This window comes from Vombatus ursinus, unplaced genomic scaffold (genome assembly GCF_900497805.2).
Source record: "Vombatus ursinus unplaced genomic scaffold, bare-nosed wombat genome assembly UNPS02004573.1, whole genome shotgun sequence".
NCBI lineage: Eukaryota > Metazoa > Chordata > Mammalia > Diprotodontia > Vombatidae > Vombatus > Vombatus ursinus.
This window is the reverse complement of record NW_020944351.1, coordinates 1,112,108-1,121,054: the sequence shown is the minus strand read 5'-3', so window position 1 is coordinate 1,121,054 and position 8,947 is coordinate 1,112,108. Positions and strand designations below refer to the sequence as shown.

General features: G+C 40.2%; 1 long non-coding RNA gene across 1 annotated transcript; it reads left to right on the top strand.

The window, feature by feature from the left end:
* The first annotated feature begins 660 nt into the window (after positions 1–660).
* Positions 661–8,045, top strand: LOC114024634. The gene is made up of 3 exons (XR_003566934.1): positions 661–761; positions 3,035–3,125; positions 7,888–8,045. It is a non-coding gene; the product is annotated as an uncharacterized LOC114024634 (long non-coding RNA).
* The last annotated feature ends 902 nt before the right edge of the window (positions 8,046–8,947 follow it).

The window sequence follows — 8,947 nt, the reverse complement described above, 5'->3', positions numbered from 1 at the left end:
AAGCGTTTAATAAGGGCCTATTATGCACAACCCTTTGTGCTAAGCACTGAGAATACAAAGCAAAAGTGAAAATATTCTAGGTCCCCAAAGGGTTACATTCTATCATGGGCGACAAAGTATAACATATAATTGTAGACAAAATAGATACAAGGTCATGGCAGCTTGGGGAAAGGGATACACACAAAAGATGTGGATAGATGCTGTGGAGGTAGAATGGATGATAGTAACTGATTGGCTATTGGGAAGCGTGAAGCATAGGGACAAAGTCAAGAACAACTTCCAGGTTGTGAACCCAGGTGATGAGAAGGTTGGTTGTGCCCTCAATGGAAATAGAGAAAGAAAGCCTTCATGTAAAAGATGGCATTTGAGCTGAAACTAGAAGAAAACCAGGGATCCTGGGGCAGAAGTGAGGACAGAGTACATTCCAGGTATATGAGCCCACCAGTGCGAAGGTTCAGAGGTGAGAGATGGAAGGCCCCAATTAAGGAAGAGAAGAGACCCATTTGGCCTGTAGAAACTTCAAAAGGGAATAATGCATAATAAGGTGGAAAAGGTAAGTGGGAGCCAAATTGTGAAGCGCTTAGAATGCCAAATAGAAGTTTCTTTCTTTCTTTCTTTTTGTCATTGGATGTTTTACTTAACACAAATACAAATGTACAAAGCAGTTTACGAATGTTCTTCACTCCTCAGGTAAGCATTCCTCCAATGGATGATCTAGATGGCTTTACAGTTGAGGAAACACGGTGAATGATATCTACATGGTAAGGACCCATCACTTTGATGTTGGGCATCAACAAGGTCATCAATCCACAGTGTGGCATAGGTTTTGTCTTCTCTTTACTTCCATAACTAATATTATTGTTGATTCATTTCAGTAGTGTTTGACTCTTTGTGACCCCATTTGGGATTTTCTTGGCAAAGATACTGGAGTAATTCGCCACTTCCTTCTCCAGCTCATTTTATAGATGAGGAAACTGAGGCAAACAGAGGTTAAGTGACTTGGCCAGGGTTGCACAGCTAGTAAGTATCTGAGGTCGGATTTGAACCCAGGATGTCCTGGCTGCAAGCTAGCTGCCCATAACTAATAGTGGGGATCCAAATTTGACCCTCAGACCATCTTTGCATCTAGCTGTCAGTGCCTCTTGGGTTTATGCCACTTTTGCTTGATCTTAACATTTTAGTCACCAAATATTTCCTAAGGGCTTACTCTGCCAGGCACTGCACTAAGTGCTGGGGATGCAAAGAAACATCTCTGTAAGAAATGTCTTGTAAAGGCCTTCTCCCAAAGCAGATCATCCCCTTGTCTAAAAGTTCTAGACTTAGAGAGTCTTTTGGGACCCACAGAGCTTATGACTTGCCCTGGATCACACACAGTCAGTCAAAAAGCATTTGTCAAGTACCAAGTACATGCCAGGCACTGGGCTAAGCACTAGAGATTTAAAAAAAAAAAGGCAGAAAACAGTTCCTACCTTCATGGAGCTCTCATTCTAACAGGTAAGAAAACATGTAAATAAATCAAGACATGAGATCTACAAAGTAGTGATGGAAAGAGAGGGCACTAGCAGATGGGGGATTCTGGGAATACAGCTAGGTGGCGCAGTACATATAGAATGTTGGAGCTGGAGTCAGGAAAACTAGATTTCAAATCTGACCTCAGACACTAACCCTGTTGATTGATCATAGGCAAGTAATTTAATCTGTCTCTGTTTCAGTTTCCTCATCTATAAATTGAGGTTACTGCTAGCACCCAACTCCCGGGGTTCTTGTGAGGAGAAAAGGAGTTATGTGTCTAAAGCCAACCTTTTCCAGCCTTAAAATACTGTATATATGCTTTTAAAAATGTCTTCTCACAGAAGGTAATAGTTGAGCTTCATCTTAAAGGAAGCTGCATCTTAAAGGAAGTCAAAGAAACTAAGATGGAGATGAATGATCAAGGATTTCCAGGCATAGGGGACACTCAGTGCAAAAGCACAGAGACAGGAGATGAAGTCACATGCTTGAGGAGCTATAAGGAAACCAGAGGGACTGAATTGCCAAACACATGAAAGGGAACAACATGTAAGAAGACTGGAAAAATTTGAAGGGGTCATGTTATAAAGAGTTTGGAATGTCAAACACAAGACTTTCTGTTTAATCCTCAAGGTGATAAGGCACCACTAGGAGCAGCTAAGTGGTGCTACAGTGGATAGAGTGTTGGGCCTGGAGTCAGGAAGACCTGAGTTCAAATCCGACCTCAGACATTTACTAGCTTAACATCTGTCTGCCTCAATTTCCTCTTCTGTAAAATGAGTTGGAGAAGAAAATGGCAAACCAGTATGTTTGCCAAGAAAACTCCAACTGGGGTCTCAAAGAGTTGGACAAGACTGAAACAACTGAACAACAAAAATAAGGCACCACTTGAGTTCATTGACTGTTCAGCTGACATGGTCAGACCCACACTTTAGAAAAATCACGTTGGCAGCTGAACGAAGGATGGATTGAAATGAGGGGAGACTTGAGGCAGGGAAATCAGATGAGTTTAATAGATAACAGCCTCCAGGACCTATACTGGGTGATAAAATTCAGATTTTAGATTTAGAAATACAAACTCCAAAGGATGAGAAGTTACTTAGTCAAAGTGCTATGAAGAAAATCTGGAAATGGCAAGGAGAAACAAAGAATATTCCAAATCCTCCACCATGACCAGTGAGTCTTGGGTGTTAGCAAAAGTTTTACCAGAGCTGGAAAAAATGGCAAGTGAAGTGATTTCATCAGAAGGGAGTTATGTCTCAGTGAAGATTAGAAGATGGAAGGAGTGGGGGAAAAAAGAAGATGGAAGGAGTGAAGAAGGAATAGGTTTTAGATGAAAGGAAGTTCATTCATTTTGAAGCAGGCATTCCAGTGGACACAGTGGAAAGGGCAGGCATATCTGGAAGAGGTCAATTGCAGGGTGGGGGTGAGGTTGAGCTAGAAAGGTGTGAGGGAGGGGTGAGCTGAGGATAGAGGCATGTGTCCAATCTGGTGGACTTTAGGGTTCTCTTTTTGACAATTTTAGGTTTTTTGAGGGCTCTGAGGACAGCCATATTGCTGTGAGGACAAAGATGGCAGCCTCTTCCATGAGCACTACTGAGGAAAGGAGACAGAAGGTATTCCTCGTGACATTTCAAACTTCATTGACAGTCTCAACAATCATATCCACTGGTTCTCTCAGTACCCTAGTATACAATACGTAGGATCTTAAATTTCCAATTCAAAAGCACCTTAGAAGCTTTCTAATCCAACCCCATCATTCTTGAATCTCTGAAACATTTGATCTTGCTGCCTACCCTCTGTTCCTGGACACTTTTTCCTCCCTGGGTTTTCATTCAACATGGCCACATCTTTCCAACCATCTTCTTAACTTCCCTTGGCCTTTTTAGGACATTGCTATCCTTAGGTTGACCCAATTCTTGCCTCATCACTCTCTCTCTCTCTCTTTTTTTTTTTAGGCAATTGGGGTTAAGTGACTTGTCCAGGGTCACACAGCCTCCTCATCACTCTCCATCTCCATCCTCTAACAAGAATTGTCAAGTTTCTTTCCATAACTTCTCGTGTATCTATCCCTTTTTCTCCACTCACATGGCCACTACCTTCATTCAGGCCTCTTTGCCTTTTACCTGACTGCTGTAGTAGTCTGCTGATTGGGTGCTCAGCTGCCAGGCTCTCCCTAATCCAATCCATCCTCTATGTAGCTGCAAAACTATATTCCTAAAGCAAGTCTGACCATTTCGTTGCTCTGTTCAGGACGCTTCAGGGTCATCTAGTTGCACCTAGAATAAAATACATATTCATCTTCGTGTCATTTAAAGCCCTGTATACTATGACTCTAACCTATCTTTCCAGAGGGATTTCATATTACTTCCTCTCACTCATTCCCCATTCAGCCACACTGGCCTCTCTGTTGTTCCTTATATGTGACATTCTATCTCTTGCCTCCATGCATTTGCATAAGCTAGCCTCCATGCCTGGATGGCACTCACTTATCACTTCCACCTCTTGAAATCCCTAGTGCCTTTCATGGCTCAATTCAAGTGAACTCCTTTAAGAGGCCTTTTTTTGACCCCCTTTTCTCCCCAACCCCCTCCCCCTAGTTGTTAGTATGGTCCCTCCACTGACATTACTTTGTATTTGCCATATCTATATTTTGTATGAGAGGCAACACTGTATAGATAGCCAGACTCAGAATAAGGAAGGGTTAGGTTCAAGTCCTGCCTCTAATACTTTCTGACTGTGAGACCTTGAGCAAGTCACTTCACTGCTGGTGCCCCAGGCAACTCTCTAAGACTAGAAGTTACTCATCTGCATTGGTAGATAGAATTTCCTCATTGAAAGTTCTCTACATCAATAAAATTACAGATCCACAGAGAGAGAGAGAGAGAGAGAGAGAGAGAGAGAGTGTGTGTGTGTGTGTGTGTGTGTGTGTGTGTGTGTGTGTGTGTATAGTGAGGTAGCCAGGTGGTACAGTAGATAAATGGCTAGGCCTGGAGTCAGGAACACCTGACTCAAATCTGGACTCAGGAACTCACTAGCTATGTGACCCTGGGCAAGTCACATAACCTCTGCCTCAGTTAATTCAACTGTAAAATGGGAATTATAATAGCACCTACCTCCCAAGGTGGTTGTAAGGCTCAAATGAGATAATATTTGTATAGCATTTAGCACAATGCCTGGCACATAGTAAGCACTATATAAATGCTATCTATCTATCTCTAGTCATCTATATATATAAACATATACAGTGAGCCCTTCTACAACACAACTTTCCCCATCTTGGTTTCAGTATCTTACAGGTCTGCATAAGAAATTAAATCAGAATTTTTGGGGAGTTTTGCAGAAACCACAAACAGCACAAGAAGGCCAGCAAACAACACAGAAAAAGTTTAGAAAATCAGAAACGCATAAAATATATGTATAATATTGTATAATATCAAGAAAAAAGAGAAGGAAATCTGTGAAGCCAGGAGACTTCTTCTCTGGTACCAAGGCAGGGCTGAGAAATTCTACCCAGATTTTCCTGATTGGGGGAGAGGGGACTCTTGTGCCCCTAACCCCGGTGACATGGAAGGGATAATTGTATATAAATTGTATAAATATGTATGTGTGGGTATAGATGTACATGTATGTGTGTTATTTACACATGCACATTTGTATTTACTTATGATCATACATACTGTTATTTCCCCAATAGAATATAAGCTCTTTGAGGGCAGGAATCATCTGTTTTTTTTTATCTTTGAATCTTCAGGACCTTGCAAAGTACCTTGCACACAGTAGAGTCTTTTTTTTAAAATAATTTATTTTTAGTTTTCAACATTCATTTCCATAAGATTTTGAGTTTTAAATATTCTCCCCCTCCCTCTCCAAGACAGCATGCAATCTTATATAGGCTCTACTTATACATTCATATTACACATATTTTCACATTAGTCATGATGTAAAGAAGAATTAGAACTAATGGGAGGAAGCACAAGAAAGAAGCAACAAAAGAAAAGGAGAGCAGATAGTCTGCTTCCATCTGCATTCAGGCTCCTAAGTTCTTTCTCTGCATGTGGATAGCATTTTCCATCATGAGTCTTTTGGAGCACACAGTAGAGTCTTAATAAATGTTTGTTAAACTGAATTTAATTGTAATCTGTGGGGGTGAAGAGAATATGAACACAGATGAAATCATGACCTTTTGGGGCACTGAGAGTTTTCTTTCCTGTATGCTGCTATTCTTTTATTTCAGTCTCATTGTTCTTCTGACTGGCAAAAGTTGCTGCTGCTGCTATTTTATAATTTTTATTGTAGAATCCAGCAATTTCATCCTTGATTAATTTTCTTGTTTTGCTAGTCAAGAATTTATCTCCTCTCTACATTGAGAGTGAGAATACTATGCCATGTACTTCTGGTTTTTATTTGTTCATGGCTTTTATGTTTAAGATTCCATATAGAATTGATACTTACTAGCTATGTGACCCTGGGCAAGTCACTTAACCTTGTTTGCCTCAGTTTCCTCATCTATAAAATGAGCTGGAGAAGGAAATGGCAAACCCCTCCAGTATCTTTGCCAAGAAAACCCCAAATGAGGTCACAGAGAGTCAGACTGAACCAACTGAACAACACCAACAAAAATAGAATTGATTGTGTTGTGTGATATAAAGTATAGATCAAAATGTATTTTTCCCAGTTTTCCAAATAGCATATGCTAGATGATGATTTCATTTGCCCATTATTTAATTTCATAGCATATTGTTTATATGTAATTGGACTTATTTCTAGGGTTGAGAGACTTTTACACTGATGTACATTTTTTTAATCTTGAATCCAAGACAGTTTTTTAACAGTTGTCATTTTATCCTTTTTTTAAATTAATTTGTTTTGATTTATCAACAATCACTTCCAGATGCTTTTGAGTTTAAAATTTTTCTCCCCATTCCTCCCCACCACCCTCCCCAAGATGGTGCACAATCTGATATAGGCTATACATTTACATTCCTATTAAACATATTTTCACATTAGTGATGTTGTAAGGAAGAATTAGAACCAATAGGAGAAACCACCAGAAAGAGGAAACAAAACTCAACAGAAGAGAAAAAAAAATAGCAAATAGTATGCTTCGATCTGCATTCAAATTTCATAGTTCTTTCTTTAGATATGGATAGCATTTTCTGCTTCGAGGCCTTTGGAGACCTTGTATTGCTGGGAAAGGTTAAGTTTATCAATATTAGTCATTTCACAGTGTGGCTGTTATTGTGTACAACATTCTCTTGGTTCTGCTCACTTCACTCAGCATCAGATCATGTAAGTCTTTCCAGGTTTTTCTGAAGTCAGCCTGTTCTTCATTTCTTATAGCACAGTAGTATTCCGTTATACTTATATACTACAACTTGCTCAGCCATTCCCAAATGTGTGGGCATCCTCTCAATTTCCAGTTCTTTGCTACCACAAAAAGAGCTGCTGTGAATATTTTTGTACATGTGGGCCATTTTCCCATTTGTATGATCTCTTTGGGATATAGCCCTAGAAGTTCTATTGCTGGGTCAAAGGGTATGCACATTTTTATAGCCCTTTGGGTATAGTTCCAAATTGCTCTCCAAAATGGTTGGATCATTTCACAACTCCATCAACAATGCATTAGTGTTCCAATTTTCCCACATCTTCTCCAACATTTATCATTTTCTTGTTTTGTCATCTTGGCTAATCTGATAGATGTGATGTGATACCTCAGAGTTGTTTTGATTTGCATTTCTCTAATCAATAGTGATTTAGAGCATTTTTTTCATATGAATATAGATGGCTTTAATTTCTTCATCTGAGAACTACCTGTTCATATCCTTTGACCATTTCTCAATTGGGGAATGACTTGTATTCTTATAAATTTGACTTAATTCTCTATATATTTTAGAAATGAGGCCCTTATCAGAGACACTGGTTGTAAAAATTCTTTCCCAATTTTCTACCTTCCTTCTATCTTAGTTGCATTGTCTTTGTTTGTGCAAAAACTTTTCAATTTAATGTAATCAAAATTATCCATTTTGCTTTTCCTAATGTTCTCTATCTCCTGTTTGGTCATGAATTCTTCTGTTCTCCATAGATCTGATAGGTAAACTATTCCTTGCTCTCCCAGTTTGCTTACACTATCAGCCTTTATATCTAAATCATGAACCCATTTTGATTTTATTTTGGTATATGTTGTGAGATTTTGATCAATGCCTAGTTTCTGCCATACTCTTTTCCAGTTTTCCCAGCAGTTTTTGTCAAAGAGTGGGTTCTTATCCCAGAAGCAGGGGTCTTTGGGTTTATCAAATAATAGATTACTATAGTCATTGACTACTGCCTTGCATACTTAACCTATTCCACTGATCCACCCATTTTATCCTTCTTTAGATGGAGCTGGGATCTCATGGGGATGGGCACTCCTTCCACAGGAGCACATCAGAAGGCCTTTCAATTGAGTGTGCATGTTTGACATTAGTCTGTGACGCGAATAAGTCCCCCACAGAGGGTCCACTTGGAACAGCAGAGGCCTTCTAGTTCTTCTTACAGTAGGCTGCTCGGTTTTAGGAAAGATGTCCATAAGCTGGAGAGCGTCCAGGCCACTTGGACTGCTTTGATGAATGGGCTCAAGGTCAAGCTGTATGAGAAATAGTTGAAGAAACTTGGAGAATAGAAGCCTTGTTGGAGAGAGGTGGGGAGAGAACAGAGGAGGAGAACAAATTATTTGTCTACAAGTATTGGAAGGGCCATCATGGCAAAGAGGGGTCCAACTTGTTCTGCCTGTTCCTAGAGGACAGAACTAGAAGCAAAGTTTCAGAGAGATGGGTTTTGGCGTGTCAGGAAAAGCTTCCTCACTAGTAGAGCTGTATCAGCATGGAATGGACTGCCCTGGGAGGGAGTGAACTCCCCCTCCCTGAAAGTTTTCAAGCAGCAGTTGGATGTCCACTTATCTGGGATGTAGAGGGGATTCTGGTTCAGATATGGGTTGGGCATACCAGCCAAATGGTGTCTAATGTTCCTTGTAGCCCTAGGATTTCATGTTTCTGTCATATATGGTTCTTCCCCATCCCATTACCATATTGGGGGCTTGGACAGAGATCCTTCATTGAGAAGCAACAGTTCAGTGGTGCTTGTAGACAGTCTGAGAACTTAGATTCAAACCATCCCTTTGCCTTGTTCCACAAAGGTGACTAGAAGCTGAAGGAAGTGGCAAGAGGGGGCCATTTTGTCTATTCATGGGTTAACTAGACTTCTGAAACTGGCATCTATATAAGGACACAGGCAAATTTGTACTTAATTGAGAAACCAGTAAATAGATGCTGAAAAAGAAAGATCGTAGGGGTTGATTGTAGGACCAAGAGCTTGGCCATTCAAGAAGATAAGGCAGGGCCAGTTAGGTGGTACAATGGATAGATCTCCAGTCTTGGAGTCAGGAGGACTTGAGTTCAAA